General features: G+C 54.7%; 1 long non-coding RNA gene across 1 annotated transcript; it reads left to right on the top strand.

Moving 5' to 3' along the window:
- Nucleotides 1-2,255: 2,255 nt before the first annotated feature.
- On the top strand, nt 2,256-9,228 carry LOC122200604. Its single transcript, XR_006193869.1, has 3 exons — nt 2,256-2,539; nt 6,898-7,136; nt 8,930-9,228. It is a non-coding gene; the product is annotated as an uncharacterized LOC122200604 (long non-coding RNA).
- Nucleotides 9,229-11,095: the final 1,867 nt, after the last annotated feature.

Genomic DNA, 11,095 nt, shown 5'->3' with positions numbered 1-11,095 from the left:
AACGTAAAAAGTTTCCAAATTTGTTGAAAACTCTAAGTGCAGGGATCCAAGAGGTTCAATGAACCTCGACACAAGCAACACAAAGAAAACCACAGGGAACCCCATCATTATCACAGTCTCTCTGCCAAGTCGCTTCCCTCCCTGTGCCTCAGTTTCCTCCTCTGTGCAAGGTCAGGGCAGGAGAGGTGAGAACCTGTGAGCCTCCAGCATGGGCACCCTTGCCAGGTGGACTAAAGCAAAGCACCCTGTACTTGGGAATCGGCATAGCGTCCCCTGGGTGCTGGATTCAGAGGAGCTGGGGCCGGTCTCCACTGCCAGCCCCTGGTAGCCAGGGGCCAAGCCTACCTGGGCACTCGGACTGAGCACTTCTCAGCACACACTTTCCCAGAAGCCAGTGAGGGAGCCAGCAGTGGGACCCGTTGTCCCAGAGACAGAGTGTCCCAGCAAGAGGTGACCCACTGTCCCAGTCTGCCCGGGCGGAGGGGGCCTCCAGGGCAGGGGGCTTTTCATGATGAAACCAGGCAAGTGTAACAGAACCACCACCCACAATGCCACCCCCTCCCCCTCGCCCTCCCCCTCCTGCCACCTGTCGTTCCCAAAGAGCAGGGTAACCTGTACTGAGCACCGAGGAAGCCACCACTCTTAAAAGTGGGACCTCACCAACCTTTCTCTCCCACCTCCAAAATGATTTCTTTGGAGGCGGGTAAAACCCAGTGTTGTTGACCCCTTCCTGCATCGTGGACCCTCAACTCCTCAGAGAACCCTTGAGCAGAATGGACCAAATCTGAACATATGTGTATGTCCATTGCAGTTGTGTTTAAAATGGTAAAAAAAAATCAGCAATAACCTAAATGGGCATCGGTAGGGGTGAATAAATACATCTACGTGATACCACGAAGAAGTTCCCCTCTAACAAAGCGGGGAGCTGGGTTCAGTGTCCAGAAGATTCCACGATGTGCGGGTACCTGGATAAAGTTCCGGAACATCAAGTCTGTGGTCCGCTGACAGGGAACGGAATGTTTCTATCTGGGGACTTGGGGAGAAGGCGGCAGGTGTCCCAGGGTTATCTCTGGAGGCAGAGGTGGTGATCAGCTGGTTTTTACTTCTTTCCTTGTGCCTTCCTACACTGTTCAAATTGTTTGTTTATATAGTCAGTGAAAGTGGCCATGGAACTTCAGTTTATAGCACAGTTTCCCCGTACAGGTGCTCCCTGCGTACGTGGGAAAGGGGAAGTGCTCTAGGTCTCAACCTCTGTCCCCTGACATCTGGGACCTGGGTCAGTCTCGCTCTGTTGCCTGGAAAGAGGGGACAGAAGAGCCAGGTCCAGGTCTGGCAAAACAAGAGGCTTTTGTCCTCAAACTTGGAACTCAGCCCTGTCACAGATTTTGCTTTCTTGGGAAGGTTCTGGGGCTTCTAGGAGCCTGAGGAGGTTAGAGGTAGAGGGAAGGATGCTTTGGTTGGCAAAGTACAGGCACACAGCTTGGATTCCCTGAGGTGGTTACACGGCTCATGTAACTGGGAGATTCAGGAGTGGATGGTTCTATCTGCAGGTATAGCTGGATCCAGGTGCTTAAACAAAGCCCCTGGGGTTCTCTTGGCCGCCATCGGTTTCTCTTCCTCTTCCTGTTCCTCCATATATACTTCCTTCGGCCCTTCGGACCCCTGCTTCTATTAGCAAGCCCCGGGGAGAACTCGACTTACTCCAGTCTGGGCCACACGCCCATCCTTGTGACCAGGGGATGTAGGGTGGGAACCAAGACTGACAGCCCCTTCGAAACCCCACGAGAAGAAAAATGGTAAAAAAAAAAAAAAAAAAAAAAAAAAAAATTATCCAAATAAAAGGCGGCGTTGCTGCCTGAAGAAGGAGGGGAACCCTGCTGCACAGAAAAAGAAAATCACGGAACACGATCCCCCACAGCCGCATTCGGTGGACCCCGGGACCTGTCTACACGGCTAGTGCATGCCCAGCGCCTTGCCGCTGTACGGCTTCCGAGGTTTCCACGGGGTCTCGGGCACTCGCTGGTCCTGGTCCCTCTGATCCCCAAGCAGCCCAGAAAGGCAGACAATACCATTGTCCCCCTGCTGACGAGGGAGCTGAGGTTCAGAGAGAGTGATAAGTCGCCCCAGGCCACCAGGGAGTAAGTGGCAGGATCGGGTGGCCCGGCGTCTTGCACAGCTTTGCTCTCGGGCGTGAGGCGTCAACGCCATCGACACCCCCACCAGCATCCCCTCCATCGTCACCGCCGACAACACCGTCACCATAACAACCAAAACATCCCGACCGCCTTCCGCCAGGCAGCTCGTCGCAGAGCCATACTTCTTAGCTGCAGCCACAGCCAAGGAACTGTGGACCGAAACGAAGGCGGAGATTTGACTGAGTCAGATTTTCCTAGTGGGAACTCCTTTCTTGGCAGCCGGGCCCGGGCCCGGCTCTCGTGTGGCGGGGTCCCAGCGTTCCGCTCCCAGCCTCGCAACGCCTCTTCCAAGATAGCTGAGCTGATTCCAAAGGCCTGTGACCGTGTTCTGGGGAGAAACACACGTGAGTCACCGGGGCTGACATTCCCGGGGATCTGACAAGGTTTCTACTTTGGGAACCTGCTAACGTTGACTCAGCAGAGATTCACTGGCAAACTGGCCGGCGAAGCTGAAAACATGCGTCCGCCCCGCGAGCCTCGCGGGGGCCAGTGCAAGCCGGGGCTGGAGCTTGCGGCCGTGTGTCCGGCGTCTCATGGGCTCCCTCGTGGGGTCTGGGACGGAACCGAGGCTGCGCGGTCTCGAGGGCAGGAGGCGGCAAAACTCAAACCCCACTCTGCGTGACTCCAGAGCTCACCGTCGTGATTGCCACAGGCTGTTCCCTCCTGTCCCAAGGCAGGGCCCTGCCACCCGCTCACGGACTGGGGAGCCCCACTGTGAGATGGGGCCTCTGTGGGGAGAATGGCGAGGGGGTCCCAGCCGGTGCTGAGGATGTGCTCCATCAAAGCCCCCTGGGACAGCAACACCACATCAGGGGGCCACTCTGGGGTACAGACGACCCTCTCACTCTTTCTCCGACAAGCTTTTGCTGCCCCTTTCCTGTGCGAGACCTTCACAAAACGCCCAGAATCGTCTCCGGCGGTGGTCAGCCCTTGGAGACACCCTTTCCTCTCTGGGACTTGCATCCCCGGCAAAAATCCCCAGGGCCCCCCCCGCCCCCCACCCCACAGCACTATGGTGCACAAACCCTCCACTGTGCTGGTTCCTTAGCAACCGCAAGCCGCTGCCGAGGGAGCTTGAACCCCGGGCCAGGCTCCAGGGATGCACAGCGAGCCTCCTACTCCCGATTTTGAGGAGCTCCGAGCCTTCTAAGACACAGGGAACGCAGGCACTGTGTTTGCACATAGAAAAAGCACCTGACTCAGGCTTGGAGAGTCAGGGAGGGTCGCTCAGGAGGCGTGAGACGACATAAGGCCTGAGGAATTGTCAGGCGAAACACCCAGAGCACGACGGTGCCGTCACCCACCAAGTGAGGGCTCTGAGACGAGAAATGATGATGTCATCTGGAAATCAGAGATCCCGTGAGGAGGGACGTGAGGGCCTGGCTGTCAAAAGGGGCATGGACGTAGGCGGGGGGCAGGTCTCGAGGGCTGCCAGCCAAGACCACGTGGCAGGGTTTTATGTAAAGCTGATGTACAGGTCGAGAACAGGCCGTCTGGCCGCTGGGTGGGGAAAGGATTGGAACAGAGCAAGACTGGAGGTTGAAAGGCCAGCGAGGAGACCGTCAGAGCAGCCCCAGGGAGAAGAGACGGTGGTCACGGGGGCAGTGAAGGAAATTTTGACAGACCCAAGAGCTCCAATGTCAAAGAGACCAATTGGTCTCCAATTGGTCAAACAGACCAATTTGCTGATGGCTCCCCCCCCCCCCCCCGCCAGGGAGTGATAGAGAGGGTGGTACCAAAGAGGACCCCGCGGGATCCGTTTGGACGAAATGGAGGGATTGTAGTAAGTCTGGAATAAGAGTGAGTTTCTTTTTTCTGGTCACGGCATAGTAACTGGAACCGTATTAGCCCCTCTGCCATAACAATCCTAAGACTGAACAGGAGATACAAAGCCATGGTCTTCAACTTGTATCAAAGGCAGAACAAGGCTGTGATCCTCAAGGGAAGGAAAAAAGTGAGCCTCACGATCTCCCTGGGCCTGTGGTTGGGGATGCTTCCCCACGGCAGTGCAACGAGCAGGCATCCAAGTAGAAGAAAGAGATCCCAAGGGGCGCCCAGGTGGCTCAGTGGGTTAAGCATCCGACTTCGGCCCAGGTTATGATCTCACGGTCTGTGAGTTCAGGCCCCGCGTCGGGCTCTGTGCTGATAGCTCAGAGCCTGGAACCTGCTTCAGATTCTGTGTCTCCCTCTCTCTGCCCCTCCCCAACTTGCGCTCTGTCTGTCTCTCTCTCAGAAATGTAGAAACATTAAAAAAAAATTTTTTTTAAAGAAAGAGATCCCACTAAACTGAGGGAGCAGAGAGTTTGGGATAGCTGAAGCAGCTACAGTCTGCAGGGCTGGAATCTGGAGAAGAGGAAGCTTCAAGGGGACGAGGAGGAAGTCTATGTGAGGTCACCTGAGGCTTAACAGATGGTATCATCCCCTAAAGGTTTGAGCGCAGGACAGAGATGCTGGAGGTCAAACAGTGCTAGGGACCTTGGGGGCTCTTGCTCAACCAGAGCAGAACCTGCTTAAACCCTGAGGCATTTAGCTGTGACACCAGAAAGACCCTATCTTAGTAGTAAAGACCACAGTTTAGAGTAAAGCCTACTGTAGGGTACACAAATCCTGAAACCAAGCCTCGACAAGATTTTCAGTTTGGAGCTTGATTCTCACCAAGTTAGAGACGTTTGGAAGACATCTAAGGCTTTGGGCAGGTCCGCAATAACAAATAGTAAACCAAGAGCACACACATTCAAGCAATCAGCCAGGAATTGAGCTGTCTGCTAGAACAAAAATCAACCCTTCTTAGAGAAAGATATCTGAGTCCAAATGATATGATGAACGTATCGTCACAATGTCCAACACGCAATCAACAATTACCAAATGCACAAGTAAACAGGAAAATGTGACTCATAGTCAAGAGGGGGAAACAACAGTCGATAGAAATCAATACCAGGATATTTTGGATAATAGACTTCTCGGACAAAGCGATGGTTATAAACACGATCAAAGAAGTAAAGAAAAATACGCTTGAAGAATTCATGGAAAACGCGGCTATAATAAGGGAGCAGATAAGGAATCTAGGCAGAGAAAGTGGAATAGTAAATAAAGAACACAATGGAAATCCCAGAACGGAAAAGAGTAACAACGGAAATGAAAAGTTCATTGGATGGAATCATGAGTTATTCAGCGTGAAACCTGCCACAACATAGGGTATCCGCGTGGAGACGCTAACATACATAGCTGGACATGGGGTCTGAAATTCAGCAGGGAGACCAGACTGGGAGACAGGTGTTTGAAAGTCGTCAGCAGGGAGGGGAGAATGGGTAAACTTGCACCTAACGCTGTGAAGAGCAAGATAATCCTTGCCTCAGCCAAAGCCTTCACTCCCACTGGGGAGGTAAAATGAGCAAGAAAACACCAACCTCTAGAGAGCTTAGGTAACTGCTCTCTAGAGCTGTTGGGTGGGGAAAGGATTGGAACAGAACACCCACTCTTTCAATCCCACCTCTCAGAGAACTCTCCCTCCCCCCCTCCAAGCATAGCCTCAGCCAACCTTTCCCCCTTTTGATCCCCAACTACTAATTACAAGCCCTTCATGAAGCAGAGAGGGGCCTTGGGGATGCTTTCTCTGCCAATTAGAGCTGGTTTGGGAAGATAACTACGAATGGAGCTCCTTGCTGGGTGCCAGGCACCCACTCCCTCCCACCCATTGCAAAATGTGCTCTGTGATCTTGCTTGATTCTGGAACCAGCAGCCCTCCCATGGAGGCCCCATACCCCAAGGCTCCCGGAACTTGAGTGGGGGGGGGGGGAGGAGTGGCAGCTGTCAGGAGCTGCTCTTGGCAGCCTAGGTCCCAGGACCTGTTGGAACAAGGGATTCAGCCAGGCTGCTTGGATGAAGTCAAGGAGTTCCCCATCCAGTGGACAGGTAATGACTAATTATAGTCTTTATCTGAGCTCTTACCTGGAGCATTGTGTTAAGCATGTTACATTAATTGCCCTAATATCCCCCATGAAGTGACAAGCCCTCATCTTCCAGGTGAGGAGACAGAGGTTTAGGGTTCGGGGAATAACGCAAGGACAAGACAGAAAGCAGTTAAGACTAGGAACTGAACCCAGGTCTCTCCGACTCCAGAGCCTGTGTGTTTGGACTGAGGTGTGTGCCCATCTTGTTTTCAAACCTATTTCTTCTAGGCTCATCTCGGTCTCTGCAAATGGCTCATCCTTTTCCTTGTTGCTCAGGCTAAACCCCTGGGAATCATCCCTCTTCCCTTCTCCCACAAACAGCCAATTTAGAAACCAAACCTTGTTGTCTCTACTTCCAAAATATGCCCTGAACTGGCCCCGTCTCTCTGGCTACACCTCCTCTACCCTCTCCAGCTTTGTCTACTGGGATGCCCTTCTCACTGCCTTCCTTGTACAGCCCCCCACCCCCACCCCACGGTAGCCTGAGTGGTACTTTGAAAAACTTACTCAGACCAGTTGCTCTCCTGCCTAACACCTTCCCTTGGTTTCACATTCTGCTCCGAACAAAATCCACAGTTCTTACCTCCAGGGCCCCGCATGATCGGCCCCTCCCTCCTTCTCGCCTTCACCTCCGTTCTAAGCCCCTGCTTCTTCTGCTTCAGGTGCACAAGCATTTCAAACATTTCGAGAAAGCCTAACTCTCTGTTCATTCCTCAGGACCTTTGCCTTTACTGGTTTTGTGTCCTCTCCAGATCTTCACATGGCTGACTTCTCATCAGGTCTCAAGTCAAACGTTACGAGTCTTGCCCCGACCACTTAACTGAGGTGCTCCACCCCCAAAACTGGTCTCTAGCCCATCTTCAAGCACTTGTTGGTCTCCAAAGAGGAGGAAGCAAGATGGCGCCCGGAGTAGGTAAGATGTCTTCCTGGAGGAGTTAGAGGTGACGCTGATCTCAAAGGAAGGAGACCCTGGAGAAGAGGAGCAGGGACGGTAAGTAAGGTGCAGAGGCAGGAATATACGCGGTATAAATGTGGGCTGCTGGGGGTGGGGGGGAGCTGGGAGCCCAGGGCTTATACCTAGCAAACTCCTACTCATCCTTTGATACCCAGTCTCAATGACCCCACATTTAGGAAGGCTTCCCTAAACCACCCCACTCCCATCCTGGACAGAGATGATAATAATGATATCAATGGTGATGCAAATAATAAGCAGAACGGTCATTAAGCACCTTCCATGCCAGGCACAAGGTGTGTATCTTACGTGCATTGTCTTGTCTAACACCACAATAATCATCCCCATTTTTCAGGTGAGAACCTGAGGGTCGGTCACTGAGACACCCCCCCCCCCACCCATCCATAGTTGGTTTACACCTTCTCAAGCTACAGAACTTCCCAGAGTCACCATAAGGATTTATTTGTCTTCTGACTGTTTCCCCTTCTTCCATGTCCATATACATACACTGGGAATGCCACCAGGGCAGGGACAGTCTGATCGTTTTCTGGATCCCTGGAGCCTAGCAGAGGAAGTGACTGAGTGAAAATTGTTTGAATGTTGGATGGATGGATGGATGGATGGATGAATGGATGGAAGGGTGGATGGATGGATGGATGGATGGATGGATGGATGGATGGAAGGAAAGAAGGGTAGATGGATGGATGGATGGTTGGATGGATAGATGGATGGATGAATGGATGGATGGATGGATGGATGGATGGATGGATGGAAGGAAGGAAGGGTAGATGGATGGATGGATGGTTGGATGGATGGATGGATGAGTAGATGGGTGGTTGGGTAGATGGATGGATGGATAGATGGGTAGATGGATGTGTGGGTAGATGGATGGATGGGTAGATGGGTGGATGAATTATTGTATAAAGAAAGGGTCTCTACATCCTCCCATCCCTCCAAAATGGTTAGTTTTGTGGCTACTTCAGTGCCGCCCATTGAAAGATGGCTCTTTTGTGTGCAGGGGGCCAGGGGCTAGGCCCTGCCCCTCCCACCTTCCCCAGGCACATTCTTCCTCCCTCCCGGTCACTCCCTTATTAGGCCTCATATCCTGGCACCAACTTGACGGGCTCAGCTTTCTGGGAGGCTCTGAATGAAACCTCCATGATCTTCACTCCCCCACCCCTTGCAGATGCCTCTGGCGTTGGCCTCCCCCTCCTCAGCCTCCCAAATCCAGTCCCCCAGCCGGCCCCCACCCCCAGCCCAGAGTCAGTCACCATCACTGCAGCTGTCCACACTCACAAAGCCCGACTGTTCGATAAGGCTGTGCCAGCTGGAACGAGACACTTCCCGTCCGACGGGAGGTTCTGCACGGAGCCTGAGGGCAGCTGTCGGCTCGGGGGCGCAGAACCGGATCTGGGGCCTACCCAGGGCCAGCACCCTCCCCGCGCCCCCTCCCTCGGCGGAGGCTCCCTTAGGGCTGGTCTGGGGTCCCAGAATTGGCTTCTCAGATTGAAAGGATGGGATGGAGACTCTGAGAAGGAGGCTTTAGCTGCTCAACCCTCCTCAACCCGTGTAGCTCCTGACCCCGGGTTCCAGCACCTTAGGAGAGTCTGGGTGCTGGCAGAATTTGGGGACCGTCTCCCAAGGGTGGTGCTGTCCTCCTTAGTCATCAGCCACCCGTGATGGGGACCGTGCATGGAACACGCTCTGCCAACATGGCCACCAGGGAGGCCAGAGCAGGGCATCAGTCCTCTCTCTGGAAGAGTCTGGAAAAACCATCCACGGAGGGTCTTGAGGGCAGCCGAGACCCCACTCCAGCCCCTTCATGTTCACAGCTCACGAGGCGCTCACCAAACGGCTGCTTTTTGAGCACCTACTGTGTGCCAGGCAGGAGACTCCAACAGGCCGAACCCCTGCCCTCATGGAGCCTGTTCTCAAAGCACAGCCGCCTCTGCCTGGGGCCGACCCTGCCCGCAAGGCCCCGACCCCGGGCCCTGCCGGGCCCTGCCTCTTCTGGCTCCGATCCCTTCTAAAAGGCTCTAATTACATCCTGGGAGAAACAATTGGGATGAATCTGAGGGGTTTTTTTTCTCTCTCTCCCCAAGGCCAGGCCTGTTTAATAACTTAATTAAATAAACAGAATTATAATTATAATGTTAATATTTCCTTTCTGTAAGGCCGCACTTTCTGCTGGAAGAAGCTTCTCTCTGGGGAACGGGAGCTCCCCGCAGCCCCCAGCACCTCCCCTGTGCGCTCCTGGCCCCGCTGCCTTCCCCGCCGCCCCCACCCAGGGACCCAGCAGAGCTGGCTGGAACCCCAAGCCGGGGAGAAGAGCTGCGTCCCCTCTATCCTGAGTGTTTACAGTTGAGCTCAAACCACACGATGGAAATTACTCTGAAGTTCCTAATTGCACATTTCCTTCCTCCAACCATTTTCTTTTGACGATCGACTTTGAAAACATTCACCACTTAATTCTCCCCAGGCAGGAAGCGGGAGAAGGAAGGAGGCTGCTGAAGGGGGCGCCAGCACCGCCCCCAGGCTGCTCTGGCGTCTCCAGCAGGCACCCTGGAGTCCCAGGCGGTGAATCCTGCCCCCCCCCCCCGCCCCCACCAACCTTCCGCCCACCCCCCCCCCACCTGCTAGGTGACCTAGACCTTTACCTCCTTGAGTCTCACCTCCTCATTCGTAACATGTGATAAAGATCCATCTGCAAAGTCATGGCGTGAGATCGCTGGGCTGGCACGTAGTAGGTGTTCAGTAAACGTTAGGCTCTTTCGGCTCGGTTTGTCGGAAGACAGGCAACAGGTAGAGACAAGATTCTCCCAGCTACTGGCTTCGCGGGCTCACAGCACGGAGAGGTTAGCAGAAGCCTGCCCTCGCCAAGGACGCGAAACGAGGCAAGACAGAGAGGGAAGCTTAGCGAACATTGGCACTGACCCCTGTGGGTCACTGTGGAGGCGGCTGGGTGGGCTTTGGGATCGGACAGACTAGGGTCCGGTTCTGGACTTACGTGTACTTGGGAATGTCACCTGGTTTCGTGGACCTTCTGCATCCCCGCTGCGAAACGGGCAGTGGAACATTCAGGATTGTGCAGAGCACGTGAGGCGGGCAATGTGCATAAGGTTTTGCAGAGGGCGGCAGCATTCCTGCCCCAGGGCTGGGGGTAGCAGGGGGCCTCAGCTCCAGGGGCGAGGTGGCAGGTAGGGCCCCAGGGTCAGGAGACACCCTCTGCTGGTGCTACAGCCCAGCTGCGGGAGCACCTGGGGCCTCCATGGCCATTCTGCCCAAGACTCTGACCCCTCCATCCATACCCGGGCCCTGGAGCCAGGCAGCCTGGCTTCAGCCCTTACTGGCTGTGTGGCCTTGAGCAAGCCACTGAACCTCTCTGGGCCTCTGTCTCTAAACCCGAACACTGGGTACAATTACTGCGTGGCTGGGCTGATCTGTGAGTTAATGCATATCACTTCAGGTCCCGGCACACAGTAGGTGCTCAATAAACGTTAGCATAATGTCCATGACTGTTAGCCGTTCATTCCTAGCCTTGGTGCCGGCCCTGGGCGTCCCTGGAGCTGAGCTCCCCAGCCACCTCCCCAGGCATCATCCAGACAGAGGTCAGGATGCAGTTTCTCTGCTTGGAGCTCCTCTCCTGTCACCACCGCCTGGCCTCCCTTGTCTGGAGGCCCGGCTCTGACACGGCCCTCCTCCTGGTGGCTTTTCCCGGCTCGGGTTGCGGGTTACCCCAGCTGGACCCCGCACTCCGCACACCCCTCTCTCAGCACTCCCTACGTCCCTCGTAGGTCACATGGGGGCCTATGTCCCACTGGACCCGGGCTCCTGGAGGGCAGGGCTATGGCTCACCTCTGGGTAGCCATACCCAGAGGGATAGGGAAGCGGACCTAAAGCGATCACTCTGGAGGTGCCGCGGGGAAACCCACCGTGAGGCCACGAGGGCAGGGTGGCAAACAGGGGCGGTGGGGAGAAGCAGAGAATGAGATGGACTT

This window comes from Panthera leo, chromosome D1 (assembly GCF_018350215.1).
Source record: "Panthera leo isolate Ple1 chromosome D1, P.leo_Ple1_pat1.1, whole genome shotgun sequence".
In the NCBI taxonomy this organism is placed as follows: domain Eukaryota; kingdom Metazoa; phylum Chordata; class Mammalia; order Carnivora; family Felidae; genus Panthera; species Panthera leo.
Note: the sequence above shows the minus strand (reverse complement) of the source record. Positions and strands in the feature narration are given on the sequence as shown.